This window comes from Suncus etruscus, chromosome 8, assembly GCF_024139225.1.
Source record: "Suncus etruscus isolate mSunEtr1 chromosome 8, mSunEtr1.pri.cur, whole genome shotgun sequence".
NCBI lineage: Eukaryota > Metazoa > Chordata > Mammalia > Eulipotyphla > Soricidae > Suncus > Suncus etruscus.
Genome location: NC_064855.1, coordinates 83,830,553 through 83,847,421, shown reverse-complemented (window position 1 = coordinate 83,847,421; position 16,869 = coordinate 83,830,553). Strand labels below are relative to the sequence as shown.

Below are 16,869 nucleotides of genomic sequence, written 5' to 3'. Positions count from 1 at the left end.
TCAAAGCGATACTAATATTATTTCCTACCCATTTGTATTGCTTTAGCGTTAAGAAAATATGGGGCTGGAGAGATAGCACAGCAATAGAGCATTTGCCTTGAAAGAAGCCGACCCAGGACCAAAGGTGTTCGAATCCCAGCATCCAATACGGTCCAGGAGCGATTTCTGAGCAGATAGTCAGAAGTAACCCATTAGAGATAATTGGCAGTAAAACAATAATGACTATCTTTATGCTTATAAAGGAATGGAATATAACCTATTTGTGTTTACATATACTATTTGATATACTTTTGCAATAAAAATGACCATTTGTTGTACATTTTAGGGATAATACAAATTGAGAGTATGGTTGTACATTTTATACATTTTTTGCAAACAGAAGTATATGCAATGAACCTTAAAAGAATCTGACCCTTACATTAAAAAACATGACCAGAGATACACTTTTTGCTAAACTAAAGTTTATTTCTTTTGTTGAAAAAGAGATTCCAGTTAAATTAATTTCTTTAATGAAATAATTAGAAAAAATAGAAATTTTTCTGTTAGAATAGTCATAAAAACTATTAGAACAGTTATAAAAAATGATTCCTCAAAATTGTTCAATTATAACCTGTGGTTGGATATTATAGCATTTTTAACCCTTATTAGAAGCCATATATTATAAGATACATAGTCAAGAAAATATTACATTAAATTTAATTTCAGAAGTTATTTTTTCAAAACAAATTGAATTTTTTTTTATTTTTATTTTGACCAAAGTGGATTACAAATCTTTCACAGTAAAAATTTAGGTGCATCGCGACATTGAATCAAGGGCATTCCCACCACCATTGTTGTCCTCCCTCCACCCCTATTCCAAGCATGCTTAGCATATTCCTCTCCTCCCCACCTCTGCTAGTATAAGTGGTCCCCATTTATTTTTATTCTTAGAAGTAAACTAAAAGGTACTTAAAGCGATTTTGCTGGGATGCTATAGTTTTTTGATTTTGAATTAGGGTTAACTAATAATAATATAGGAGAGGACTAAAATGATAATTCATGTATACATTTTCATGAGAAATAGCATGGACAAACATATATGATCACTAATAGTGAGCAGGACAAAGAGGGGACCATCTACTCCAGCAGTCTGGGGAGTGATGGTGGGGTATATGGTTGCACAAGGGGAACTGGGATGAGGGGAGGACTAATTTGGTGATGGGTACTCCCCTGATTCAATGTTGATATGTACTTAAAATACTATTGTGAAAGATATGTAAGCCATTATGATCAAAATAAAAATAAAAAAAAGAAATAGCATGTACAAAATATTAAATTAAACAATAAAGGAATCATAACTAATTATTACTCTTAAGAATTACTTATGACTTTAGCAATGGTCTGGAACAAATGAATATATAATATTAAAGAAACTATAGGTATCACTAAAATCACAATGTTTCTAAGTAGGGAATCTAAATGGATAGAAGGATTACTTATAATTAAAACCTACTCAAAGTTATAAGTTTTCTTATTGTATTCATTATTTTTAAGTGGAAAACCTTTGTTTCTAACTATGGTTATCATCATTCAACAGACTAATCCATTGATGCTATTTCTTAAAATAAATATTATTGCAAAGAATAACAGGAGATACTCAAGCCAATCAATAAAAGGAAGTGAAACCAGTCAGAATCTATCAAAGAGAGGTTGTTATAGTTCTTTGATCTGGAGGCATTGAAAGACTTGCATTAGGACTAAAATTAGCATCAAACTGGACAGTGCCTATATTCCCTGAGATTTGAGATGAATACCCTGTTTTAGAGGCAGAAGGTCTTATGATACTATTTTTCTCAAATTCTTTAAACATGATACATACGTACATATATATGATATATACATACATTCAGAACAATCAGTTTCAAGAGAACTATTTATGTTTTATGTTAAGTAACAAAATGTTTCAAAGAAAATAAGAAGGAGCAGGCACATCAGAAAACTGGTAATATTTTGCTTTGAATCTAATAAAAGCGTTCTTATGACAAGATCCAGGCCACCCACTTGATATTAGCTTCCCTGTTCGATTTTGTCTATGTGACAACCTTGTTGTGGTGCTTTGGCAATGAGACTTCAATATGATTAAGCAAAGAGAATTCCATATGGTTGAAGGACATAATAGGCAGGTAGACTAACACCAGCATGCTTCTTTTAGAATCTGTTTTAGCCTTTCACCTAAAACAAATGCTATAGTGACTCCATGGCACCTTATGAAAGTTTGTTAGAGGCTAAACTAGTCCATATTAATAATCTGAATTCCCATAATTCAGAACTGAAACAGGTACTTATATAAGTGGCTGTTATGTTTTATATGCATTGGTCATTACTAACTAATTTATTATAGGTCTAAATCTTTTTTTTTTTTTTTTTTTGGTTTTTGGGCCACACCCTGTGACGCTCAGGGGTTACTGCTGGCTATGCGCTCAGAAGTTGCTCCTGGCTTCTTGGGGGACCATATGGGACCCCGGGGGATCGAACCGTGGTCCATCCTAGGCTAGCGCAGGCAAGGCAGGCACCTTACCTCCAGCGCCACCGCCCAGCCCCGAGGTCTAAATCTTTTAAACAAATTATACTGTAGATTGCATCCTAATGCAGACATACTTCACTTAAAACTTTTTTTTTTCTATTTTTTGGGCCAGAACCGTTTGATGCTCAGGGGATACTCCTGGCTATGCTCTCAGAAATCGCCCTTGGCTTGGGGGAACCAAATGGGATACAGGGGGATCAAACCATAGTCTGTCCTAGGCTAGCATTCGCAAGGCAGATGCCTTACCTCTAGCGTCACCTCTCCAGCCCCTTTTTTCTTTTCCTTTTCTTTTTTTCCACTTAGGACTTTGATGAAAAAGTTCCTTTTTGTTATATTTTAGTTCTTATTCCCCTACTTCTGGCTACCACATAACTTCCTTCTGTAGCACCATACAGTTCTACTAAAGCTAAAGTTCTTTATATTCAGAAACTTTTATTTTTCAAATGCCCTCACTGTCTTTAGGGCTCAAAAAAAAAATAACATCAGTCTTTAAATTTACCAGATAACTAAGTAAATTCTTCGTTATAACTGGTAACTCTGCATTATATCTGATCATCATAAACAATGAATCATGAAATTATTAATATTTATTAGTTTCTTCTCAGGTTACTGTCTCATTTGGTTAAGAGAGTATTTTTTAAAAGATTAACTCTAATGAACTCCCCTTTTATTAGGCTATAGAAGGTTTAAACTTTACCTCTTTCCTTTGCTTACCTTTCCCCAGATTCCCTAACAAAGCTTTTCTTTTAATTTGTACAGAGGGCCTAAAAAGAATCACTTGTAAAGTAGAATGACATTTATTAAGCAAACAGAAGGAACAAAAAATATCATTAGCTTTCAGAGAAAAACTATAGATTCTTTTTTATTTTAAGAGAGAATTAAAGCACCTAGCCAAATTTGTTTTTCAAAGAATAGCCTGAATGCAGAGAGAGAACTTTTCTAATTACAATGTAATTCTAGAAGCCTCTGTTGGTGTTTTAATTCTACTGAATATGGAAATTTCAAGCCTTCCTTTAATTAACTCAGTTCACAAACATTGGGAGGGTTGGGACTCCTCCAGGTTGGGCTTTAATAATCGCTCTGGAAGCAGTAGGTATTTGGGCCTTCCAGCTCTACAGTTGTGTCCATAACTGCCTTTGTTCACTATTAAGCAAGTCAAGTAAAAGTCCTGCTGACAAGCATTTTGCCTTGTGTGTTTGTATCTTTTTTCACAACTCATCCTACACACACATACACACACACAGACAACTTTTCCTTTCAAAATTTTTCATTTATTTTGCCAACATGCTTGCTTTTCCATCACACCTGCTTTCTTCCTAAGATAGCATTAGCCCTCTCAGAATCAATTGCGAGCAGCTTGCAACCAAATGCCTGATTAAAAAGTTAGCAGACCTTGAGTGCAATTACTTCAGCTGTATAGCACTCAGGCATTAAACCCAGTGTTAATTGTTTCCCATTTTTGTAACGATCCTTATAATAGGATAAAAACAGAAGAGATCATTTCTTGTAGTTAAAACAGCAGAAAATAAAGTCATTCACTCTGATTAATCATTACAATATGAAATTAAACACTACTAGGAGTAACTACACTTAACACTTAAGATACTTTTTATTCCAACAGCAAATGTCACAATTCTAGATCTATTCCTAAATTATGAAATTCCTAAGTATCATGCTCTGTCTTTATCTGTAAAGGTAGAACAGATAGTTTATATTTATTTTCTGATATACTGGCTATCACAGAGATCTATGATGAATTCTTCATTTAATAAACTCCTTGGAGGCTCAAATGATAGTTGAGTGTTTGCCTTGCATGTCGCCAACATAATTTGATTACCAGCATCTCATGTAGTCGAACAAATGTCCAGGGTGATTCCTAGTTCACAGCAAGGGAACATTACTGATCAAAACCACCTCCCACCAAAAAAAAAAAAAAATCCTTCACCCCCTTTCATGTTTTATAGATGTTTTTTTTCTATCCTGTCCCCTAATACAAAAATTCTTTCTTATTGTTTATTCTACTGTTTGCCTTGTTTATGTCTTTTACTTACTTCTCAGACTGGTGATTTCTGATTGAAGTACATTCATCCATATACATGGTTTAGAAACTCTTCGATTCAGTGAGCATTCTTATCATTGTTAATTTCAAGAATTTACCTGGGAGATTACAGATGTCTTTTAAGTTTGGAAATTTTCCAGGACTTTTGTTGTTTTTCATAAGTACACATGGATCCCTTCTGATGGGTCTGGGTAGAAGGATTGGTGCTCAAATTAGGCAGGTTGGAGGCCTTTGTGGAGAGATATTGTGTTTGTATTACTCATCTGGAGACCGGTAGTAGTAAAACAGGGTTAGCACTTCCAGGTTTGAGCAGAGGCCTGCTGAGGGCTACATTGACTTAGTCAGTTTACCTGGTAATTTAGAGGAGATTGCTCAAAATTAGTGCTCTAACCTATGTATTTAAATAAATAGCTATTTGTTTAATTTTAAGATAATAAAAAAAGCTTTTCTTTAAGATCACCTCAGTAAATGAGGTAATTAAATTATTCTTAAAATATTTAATTATATTCCATTCTCCCATTTTAATCAACATGTATATATAAATAATTATTGGTTACAATGACTTTTATAATTTAAAATATTCCACATTAGCAATTCACTCACCATTTTTAAAATTACATAGAATAATGAATTATTGACCTATAGGGTTCTAACATGTGTGTCTGAGAATTTACTATGAATATATGTTTTTATATTTATCAAATTAAGATTGCTTATTTTTATTAATTATTTTGTATATATCAAATTGATTCATATAAAAAGTCTCCCCACTATAGATTTCACAATTGTTTTACCCTAAGCCCTCACTATCAAAAACAAAACACAGATGCATTTCTTTTCACAGACATAGAATCTTAGATCATGTACTTACTAATGTTTGCTTTCTTATTTCTCAAAAAACATGGCTAAAATTTTAGAACTTCTAGATTATTGTGCAAACACTTGGACATAATATTTGAATGTTTATCTTTTTCTTCAGGATGCCCCTCAGTGTTTTAGAGATACTACTGAAATGTTCATAAGATTTTATTATATAGAAGTTCTTGGAATCTGTCTAAATTTTGTATTTGTATTGGTAATTTAGTGATATATTCAACGGGGAGATCAAGAGCCACAGGAGAAAGAGTGATCAAAATTTAGATGTAGGAGTTATTTTTGTTTCAAATACCAGGCTCAGATTCAGAGTGACCATGATAATAGGTAAAAATTTTTTTTAATAAATCCAGTCATTTAATTAAAAATAAAGACTTCCTTACTCAGCTGAAAATAGACATAAAATCTTAATAATGTTTTTAACAACTGGTTTAGATTTTCTATATTTTAGTTTCATTTTAAGGTCATTGATTCTAGCAGAGTAGAATAGTTACATATATTTTCAAAGAAATAACATCTTTAAAATGTCTTCAATCTTATCAAAAATTTTATATTTTATGGGTAATAACTATTTACACCTCCAAATATTTTATATAAATTCACTATTAAATATGTTCTAAGATTATTTAATATTTTTTTGTATTTCAGAAATCCATTATGTGATGAACTTTTCACTGCACCTGAAATTTTTCATTTTTCTTTCTCTTATAACATACCACCTTCATTATTCCTTTTCAATTTTTAATCCAAGACCAACATTTCCTTACATAAGTTCAAACAAAGATGAGACTAATCTTTACCTAAGGGAAAAATAAAGCACTTAGAGAAACATTATTCTTCAAATTTTTTCTTCCATTCCAATATACACTATGACTCATTTCACAATATTTTTCATTTCTTATTTGGGTTTTTTAGGTAATTTTTAAATCTTAAAGGAAACTATCATTTTTTTTACATGTTAATATTTTGTAAGCTCTTCCTTTAAAACCACTATTTTTCAGAGCCAGATAAATACCACAGTAGGTTAAGTGTTTGCCTTACACATGTCCCATCTGGGTTCTATCCTGGCACCACATATGTTCCCCTTAAGCTTTCCAGGAGTAATCGCTGAGTGCAAAGCTAGAACACTGCTGGATATGGACCTTCTTCAAATCTATTTTTTATGACTAGAGATAGATTTTATTCACTTCAAAAATTATAACATAAATATAACACACTTATTTTGTACTTAAACTATTCAATAAAATTCATGCATGCTTTCATTTTTTATAAACAATGCAAACCCTTTCAAATACTGTAGTATTGCTGTTTAGCATTATGATTTTTAAGTATTTAAAAATTCATTATTGGCAGAACTGAATAGGTCTTGTATACTACTATTAATTTAATAATTTGTTCTCATATTTAGTGTTTTAGATGGAGAATTATATACTTTATAAAGTATCATTGCTAATCATATTCTTTATTTCCTTATAGGATATTACTAATTGATACTATGACTACAAAAATATTTTGAAAGAGAAAATTACCCATATTCTATAACTGTATAGAATAATTTAGTCTAGTTCAAGTTTAATGAGTAGTGATTGTATCATATTTTCAAATAGATAAAGATATTATACCCAGAGCTGAAACTATAGTGAAGCAAATAGGGCATTTGCCTTGCACCTGGCCAAAGAGGTTCTATCTCCAGCATCCCATATGTTCCCCTGAGTTTGCCTGGAGAAGAAAAACCCCTGAGCTCCACTGGGTGTGATCAGCTTTCTCAAACTCCCCCAATAAAAATATACCATGCACTTGACATTTTAGTATTAATGTATAATGAAATTTTCTTGACATTAAGACATGCATAATGCCTGATTTAGTGGTGTTTAATGCATATTTTTTAAAAAATTACATATGCATGTATGTACATAGGTACCTGGGTAAGATGTTAAATAAAGAGCTGTCATAGTTTTTTTTTTTTTTTTTTTTTGGTTTTTGGGCCACACCCGGTAACACTCAGGGGTTACTCCTGGCTATGCGCTCAGAAGTGGCTCCTGGCTTGGGAGACCATATGGGACACCGGGGGATCTAACCGCGGTCCGTCCAAGGCTAGCGCAGGCAAGGCAGGCGCACCTGACCTTTAGCGCCACCGCCCGGCCCCGTCATAGTTTTAATGTATAAGTTATTGCACCTAAGTCAGACACTTTACCACTGCCCTTATGTTACTCTGGTTTACTTCTTTCTTTTCCTTTTCTCCATTGCTTGTTCTCAATTTTTCAAACATACATCCAGTGCTTCTCATCACTGACTCATTATATTGTTTTGTTGCCCTATAAATTACAGATGATTTAGGTGATCTGCTATTAATTCCTCCACCTTTACTTCTTTCACTTAATATGCCGATCTCTACAGCAAAGTCAGAGAAAAGGAAGATTTTTGTCTCTTCTTACAGCTGCATTATAGTTCATGGTGTAGAATAACATATTAGTTCTAGATGAGGTAGATGATGGTGAGATAGAGGGATGATGAGAGGACTTTCTCTGCCAGCCCGTGCCATTCGCTTGCAACCCCTTCCTTCTAGCTGGTGTGTCTGAGGGTTCAGGGTAGCCGTGAGGAAATGATCCACAGTCAGGTTTCAAAAGACATGAAGCTTTCTTTATTCAAGGCCCTAATCAAAAGGTGTGGCTCCAATCAAAAACTTTTATGCTTGCTCCATAATCAGCCCTGCATTCCACCTCTCTCTTCTCCCTCCATCCTGCTTCTCACTGAATCTCTCTCCATTCGCTTTACACCTCTCAGGCAATTCTTTTGTTACCTTCCAAAGACCCCTCCCAGAAATGGGCAGATCTTACCATCAGGTAAGGTTATGCAGGAAGATGGGAGTGGGGTGACACATGGTTTATATGTCATACATTCTTTACCACTCATTTGTCATTGAACATTTCAGTTATTTGGTTATATTTGGTTATCATATCTTGACCATTACACTTATCATTGTAAGAAACAGAGATGTGAATACATATTTTCAATTAATAATTTACTATTTTGGAGAAAGATGTAAAGAAATTAGATTGTCTGGTCAAATGAAAGATTCATTCTTACTTCTTTGATTAAGTGCCCATACAGATTTTACTAGAATTTAAAACACAGAGCATTCCTCCAAGTGAAAAGCTATTCAGTTTTTTTAATAAAATTCCATCAATACAAATGGTTTCTAGTTTTTTTATGTTTTTCCTATAGAAGTTTAAATATACAATTTCTCTTATGCCAAAGAGCATGCTATGTTCTTTTCAAGAAAATATATGTCCATTGCTTTTTTCTTCATTTCTATGCAATTATTATTAACTGCCAATAAGAGACATTTTTGTTGCATGTCTAATCATTTTTAAATTTTTCTTCAGAAGAAATGTGCATGGAATGCAGTAGTTTATGTTATAAAGCCAGGGTCAAGTCCTAAAGCATGCTACTTTAAAATATTGCATTACAGTTTTTAAAAGTAAAGATTTCTAGAGAAACTCTGATTTCCTCTTTTGTTATTTGGATATAATTAAAAATGAGTTTTTGAATTCTGTACACTAAATAAAACTATTTCTGTCATGAGATCTAGAGATTAAAACATTTTAAGTGAGTTTTAAACTTATTCATATGAAAGCTATTTTGGTAAAGCAATCTATACTCTGTAGGTTTTATATATAACTAGCAACTAATACTTCATTCATTTGATTTCTAATTATATTTCTACAAATATCATGTATGCTAAATTTTTGAATATGATAAGGGCAAATTAGTTTGTCACATGGATTTGTTTATAGTAGAGAACTAATTTGGAAAGGACTCTTGCTGAGTTGTTTCTTCCCTATTTCTGTACAGATAATTTATAGATGTGAAACTCTGCTTGCAGATTCGGGAGCAGCTGTTTCTGTTTAATATAGTCATTTTATATTTTGTATGCTCAGAAAAAGTACAGCATTTTTACTCGGCAACATCTATCAGTGAAAAATAGGTTGGGGACATTTCTGATAGAAGTAAATAAATAAAAAGCTAAGAACCAAAAATAACCAATAATGCTGAGTGATCTAAATTTTTTCTATTTCTATTGCACACCAGAGGAAATTTAGTTATAGAATGATACCACTAAATCAAAAAGAAATTTTAATCAAAATCTTACACCATATCCTTCTACTCCTGAAGAAGAAGGGATACACGAAGGTGTTATCTCTTTTACTCATATTTCTAGTATTTAAACTCAAACAATAAGCATATAGTCCCAGAAATACAAATTATGGACTCTTTGTCTTGATAAAGTCATAAACTGGTCTACTGTTTTGTTAGTGAAAAACCAAAAAATTCACTTCTTGATTGCACAACACATCAAGCCCTTAAAGACATAAAATAAAATTATATCTTAATTCACCCTATTTCACTGACCTAAGTCTCCCAAATTTAAGAGTTATACAATGCACCCGGCCCTCACACACAAAGCCACTTACTTTCAGGATATCATTGTCAATAATACATTTACAAACTAGAGTACACAGAATAAGTTTAAGTTAATGAGTTTCTCACACACATTGAAACAGGATTCCTTAACTAAATGTGCAGTTGAGAAGCAAAGTAGGAACAAAAGCTGACAGCTCTGCCTTGAAACCAAGCAGTTGCTTAGCAGCAGATAGCAAAATGGTTTAAAGACTGGTTAAGTATGGTGCAGATGAACACTCCCCATTTTTCCCTAAAAATACTACTTTACTTTAAAGGACTAGCAACCTTCCTTTCATTAGTTCTTTCTGAAATAGATAACACTACGAATCGGAATATTCCTTTAGAAATGGCTAATCATGTTAAATGGATCAACTGTAATCAATGAAGTTGTTATGCTTTTTTCTTGTACAAAACTTAAGGTGATATGCTTCCAAATATTCCAAAATATAAGCAATGAAAGAGAAAAGAAGAACAGGGAAATGTTATCATGTTTCATTTTGCTTATATTAGAAATGATTTTCCCCTCGCCTTTGTAATTACTGTTGTATTATCGTTGTTATTATTGTTGTTGCTGCTGTCATTGTATTTAGGGATTACAAGCTTGTTTGCATGGCTTGTGCATCTCAGTTGGACACTCTTGGAGGTCACCCACTTGACTGCAGTGCTTGCACGAACACATTATTTTGATGCCAAGTGCAGTGCTGCCAGGGTTGCACTCAGTAATGTGGGGTGGTGCCAGAGATTGAATTTGCAGCTCCATTCCTGCAAGACAGGAACTCTAGCATTGAGCCATTTCCCAGGGGCTCCTTTTACTACTTCTAAAACAGAACAGCACTCCCTGTAAAATTATTTCTGGGGAGAGAGACAATTTATAGAGTCCAGGAAAGCATCTTTGCAGAATGAATAATAACACTTCATATCCATCACTTCTATCTATCACATCCCATTTAGATTTGCTAATTCAATTCTGGATGAATCATCTTCATTCAGTAAATGTTCATCCCTCAGTCATAAAATGCCAAGTGTGTATATTTCCTCACTTGATTTGATTCATCCTTGTTTGAGGTAGCTAATATTTTTCTAACTACTGAACTGAACAATAATACTCAAGTCAATGCAAACCTAAACATTGTGTGTGTTTGAGCCATGAATAGCCTATTCTAACATTTTCTGTTACCCTTCTATAATTTTAATTTTTTCATTTTTTTTTTCACAAATCAGCAGTGAATTCCAATATCATGATAGAAACAGATGGAAAGTTTATGTCATAAACTCAAAATGCGCTCACTGTCTGTCATTCTTTTATATTTCTCCCTAGGCCATTGTTACTTAACACAGGAAAGGTCTCCCATTTATGCACCAGACTTTGCCCAAATTAGTGTAGTTTGCAAACATAAAAAGGAAATCAAATTAGAAAAGGATGACATGGCATCGAGTTAAAGAATCCCCAGAATTGATACTGAATAGTTGAGTAGTTAATGAAATTCTACTTGGAAAATGTTGATGTGCAGTTTTTGTCTCGTTAATAGCATAGAGTGGATGTCCAAAAATTGTCAAATGAGAATTAATACAGTTTTATGTTTAACATGAGAAATGCCATTCCAAATGCAACATATACATGGCAATAATTTGCATCATTTTCTCATCTGATAAAAATTTAGTAGATTAATATAGTAAAAAAATGTTCTAAATAATACCTAACATTAATATATATAATTGTTGCATTCTTAGGACCAATATAGTGTAAGTATTTAATAAGAAGTTGAGTTTAACCCAATTTTAAGTGAAAATTAAAATGCCTTTATTATAAAAAAGTACATGTGCAAAATACTTTTTTTATCCATGAGTTGGAAAATTCTTTACAAATCTAGAACAATTCAAAGTACTTTAGCACCATTCTTTAATCTTGATAATGGACTCTTTTACTGACAAACATCTTTGTAATTTTCCCCAATCATAAGAATAAAAATAATTAACCTATTTTCTAATCTGGTTTAAATTCACAAATATGAATAGGGAAGAATATGATTGCATTAACATTAAATTCCCTTCTGTTTAGTCTGCAAGTGTAGAGTAATACCAAATTAAATTATAGATTGTTTTTGGGTCACCTTTACCTTGCTTTCCAAACCACTGTGGGTTTTACTCTATTCTGGATTTTATTAAGAGGAAGTGTATGCATTGATTTTAGTTAGTAAGAGCTATTGAGAAACTTTCTATTGAATTGAAATAGTGGTGAAAATGTCCTTTCATAATTTAAAAAAAAATTCCCCATATCTTGTAAAATAGAATTGATCTCATGATAGTTTTTAACTATCAGTTAAAATATCTTCCCATAACATTTAAAAAAAATCAAAACTATTTTAGCTAAAGTCAATTAAAATATTTATACTAAAATGCAATTTCCAGTCTCTAATATTGTTTTAAATCTCTTTGGGGTTATTTATTTAGCTGTGTTGTAGAAGGACAGATAAAAACTATTGTTTTAAATTAATAAGAAAGGTGTTCACTGAATTTACCGCTCAGAAAGGCAAGAAAAAATTTCACATATGGAACTTTGTCATAAGTATTAGTGCAGCATGATCAATATCGATTGGATGTATATGCATGAGGGTTTATGCTACTTAGAGACTTGCTACAGTATAGATGATTAATAAATGTTTATATTAGCTTCCATATTTTCCAGCATATAAGATGACTTTTGAAACAAAAAAGTCAACCGAAAATAGGGGGTTGTCTTATACGCCGAGTATATCCCAAAAAATGTTTCAATATGCCTCTAAACGAAAATTGTCTGAATATTACCACAAAACGAATTTTCCAATTCGATCCTGCACCAATCACTGCAAGGTTGCTCGGATCGCCTCTCTAACTCAGCCAATCCAAGCAGGCTTTTTATGCATGCAAATTAGACAACTTCTGGACCCGAATCTACACTGTCAAAAGCCTGCTCAGATTGGCCAGAGTCAGAGAGGAAGTCTATTACAGTAGAACCTTTGAACCTTTGCTTGTTGTGATTGGCTCACTGTGGTACATACAGTTACAGCACAGGAACGTTCTGTCTGATACGCGAATATAGGCCTAAACCTATGTTTTAACTGCAAAATTAGGGAGTCATTTTATACGCCCGGTCGTCTTATACGTCGGAAAATACGGTAATTAAGAATTAAGAATAGCTATTTAAAGAGAATTTAAGTAAATATAAATAAAATCATATTAAATTCTAAAGCATATTTTTCTGAACCAAAGTATCAATTTACACTTTTTTAAAGGATAATTACTTTATATATTAGTCATTAACTTGTACTTGACTCACAGTAATTGGTTTAGTGCAGAATTTATATTGTTATTTTGTGTTTTCAGGAAAGGCAAGATCTTAATTGCAATAATTAAAAAAACAAAGAATAGTAGAGAAATACTAACTGACATTCCTCAATTCATGAGAAAAAGATGACATATTTTTTTAATAAAACACCTATTGAACATTTCTTACTTCTCTACATTTTTTCACTATTTTATATACTGCATACAATAAACCTTACCATTTAATCTTTGCACTTGGGAATTTCTTTAGATCAATGGAGGTAGTATTGTTGACTTGAACAAAAGTGATTAAATGTTGAATTATATTCATTACTAGTAAGAAACACACTAGAGAAGCATTCAATGATTGCGGTTGCTTGTGTGATTCATTCTTTCAATGTCTCTTGAAAAAGTGTGTAATAATGCAACAAGATGTGTATTATCACTGTACATCTTAAAGTTTCCTCTTTTTCTGTTAACTTGCAATATATATATATATATGAGAGAGAGAAACAGAGAGAGAGAAATTGGGATTTCTTATACAAACCAGTGTGGCATCTACTGATTTGCAGTATTCTGGAATACATATTTTATTCATGTCCATTTATGCTTGTATAGATTTAAAGTCTGTGATTAAAGCTTTGCCAGGTCAGAATTTATATAGACAGTCCTGAGAAAAAATAACATAAAGCAACCTCAGTAGTTCTAGTTCCCATCTTATTCCTTCTTAGGGAAATCTGGGACCTGGAACTAACCTGTCAGTAATAAATCAGATAAACAAATGTGACATTCAAGCCGTTGAGCAGACATAGCCAATAATAAATATAATGTTTCCCATGGGAGAGAATTGAATAGGTAAGACAGATTCAGAAAACAAAATATGTGGCCAAACTCTGGAAAGTCTAAAATAGAAACTGAATAATAAGTGTTAGTTTACATCAGTAATGCAAGGTGTAACTTTATTAGACAACTAAATTGGGATCTGATTCCATAGGATAAGCACAATTGCCAGAGGCAATAAGTAATATTTCTCCCATCCTTTTCTCTTTAAAGTTATCCACAGTTCTAGGTTATGTGAATGGTGAAAATAATTATTTCTTCTGTGGAGAAGCCATGCCCAAGAGTAGCATACTCTCAAGGGACACGCTGAAGTGCCATGTACCACAGACCTGGTGTAGATAGCTATGATTATGTGGTTCAGGCAGTTCCCTTCTGAAAGAAAAAAATATTTTCCCCCTGGGATGAAGAAATTACATTTAAAAAAAAATAAAGATAGAAAAAAATTCTAAAAAGTAAAACGTAGCTATCCATTTCAAGAGTTAAAGCTCCAAGAAACCCTTCACTTTTTAATCTAATCAAGGTCTTACAATATACCTCTAGTAATACAAGTTATTTTTCTCCACTTCAGAGTCAGGAACTTATTCAAAGAAATAATAAAAATACCTTTCTGAGTGCATTTCTGCAAAGTAGCAGCTCTGAGATTTAAAATCGTGTTCTGGTTCTTCTCTGGATTCTCTTCCCTAAAAATTGTGTAATACCATTTACACTGCCATCGTTCCAGTTCCTCAAACACACTTTAAAATGACAGCCTTATGAATAGTCTGTAGTTTTGCTGACTAAAATATCTTTGATCTATTTTTGGAATTTACACAACAATTATTTACTAAGACTTTATGAACCCAAGTTCTTCTGCATATTAATTGACTTGAATCCTTACATCCAAAATGATATGATGGGCTTTCCTTGATTTGCTTCAATCATGATAATAAGTTCTGATGATTTTCTTTATATCATAAATATGCATTTTCAAATTCTTAGTTCATAACTATGCCTATTGCCAGCATACATTAGGTTAATAAAGTGTGCACCTTTCTTCAATTAATGTTAAACACATACTTTGTAAATATATTCATAAATTTTAGTAATTTAAGCTCTAAAGGCTCTTATTTTTACTCTTACAGAAATATGTCTAGGATATTTAATAAATGGTGGTGAATGAAATATTCTGGGTAAAAATGATTTACTAATTATTGTCAGTGTAATTCTAATACCTAGATTTTAGTAGATGTTCAGAATACTTAAATTCTAAAGTAGGTGGAGTAAGAAATGCTATATTTAGACATGATCAGAGTTTTGTGTATGGATCATAACTAAAATGTGTAAATATAAATAAGGCATTAAATATATATCAAATGTATCACCAATCTCTTATATTTTGTCTCTTTTTAGTTTCACCTTAGCTATTACTGAGATATTCCTCCAAAAATAGATCAAAGATATTTTAGTCAGCAAAACTATAGACTATTCATAAGGCTGTCATTTTAAAAGTGTGTTTGAGGAACTGGAACGATGGCAGCGAGGTTAATGTGCTTGTCTTACAAGCTTTTGACCCTGCTTTGATCCCTGGCACCACATATAGTCCCCCAAGAATTGCAAGGGATTATTTTTGAGCATAGAACCATGAATAGTCACTGAATACTGGGGTGTGGTTCCAGCCCCAAAGAAAAGCAGAACATTGTCCTAAATCTTTAGTAGCATATTTGTTAGTTTTTTGGCCACACTCAATAACACTCATGGTTACTCCTGACTCCGTACGGGGGACCATATGGGTGGCAGGAATCAAACTTGAGTCTGCTGTATGCAAGGCAAGTGCCCTCCTTCTACCACCCCTTTACTATCATTCTATCACCAGTGAATGCTATGGATTAAAGATTGATATACTGAAAAAAATACAGAAAATAATTGTGCATCACATTTTCTGAAAGGGTTAAGTTCCCATGAGAGGAATCATTCTAATAAATAAAAAATGATAGTATACCCTTTGCTACATGTGGAGAAATAAACTTTAAATATTAATATTGTTTTTGGATTGCACATTCTGCAGCTCTCATCGAGGCAGGTTTCAAAAGCTTTTGAAAAGGAAATGATGGTATGAGGTAGTTAGGCATGAAGGTGAAATGTGCTACAATAGACTCAATTAGCACCATTTATGATTAGAGTTTATGTGATGTCTGCATCAGTTCATTAAAAATGTACTGATCTATCAAATAATTTTGTACAGGTCATTGAACAGCAATAAAGTGCATCAGCTCTTCCCCGCTATGACTGAAAGCTGGATTTGAACCAATGACTCACAGGAAATAGGCTATGTACTGACAGTATATAAAATCATAGAATAATATTATACCTTCAACTACTTATTTGAAATGTACTTTGTGTACATATCATATTTTAAAATCATTTTATGAATTATAAAGTTGTCATATCCATTTAATATTATAATATATTCATAATTATGTTAAACATGAGTAAATGTAACACATCTTGTTTTAATAAAAGGCCTTTTGACTATTGAATCAGCAGAGAAATAGATGTAGTCTGACATATCACAAAGTTACTATTCCCACTGAAGTTTTTGAGGCATAACATCTCTATGTAGTTATAAATACATTTATACTTATATACTCGTGTGTGTTTCAAATTTTATGCCACCCTCATAGCTCTGTGTTTAGGAATAATTCCTGGCAGGGCTTTAGTGACCATGTATTGTTTGGTGTTGGGTATGTGCAAGGCAAGTTGCTTACCCAGTGACCTATCTCTCCATTCC

At 32.7% G+C, this 16,869-nt stretch overlaps 1 protein-coding gene across 4 annotated transcripts in view; it reads left to right on the top strand.

Moving 5' to 3' along the window:
- The window catches only part of PCDH9 (protocadherin 9), a 965,083-nt gene that overhangs the window by 612,349 nt on the left and 335,865 nt on the right, over positions 1 to 16,869 (top strand). The gene's annotated exons all lie outside the window — the stretch shown is intronic.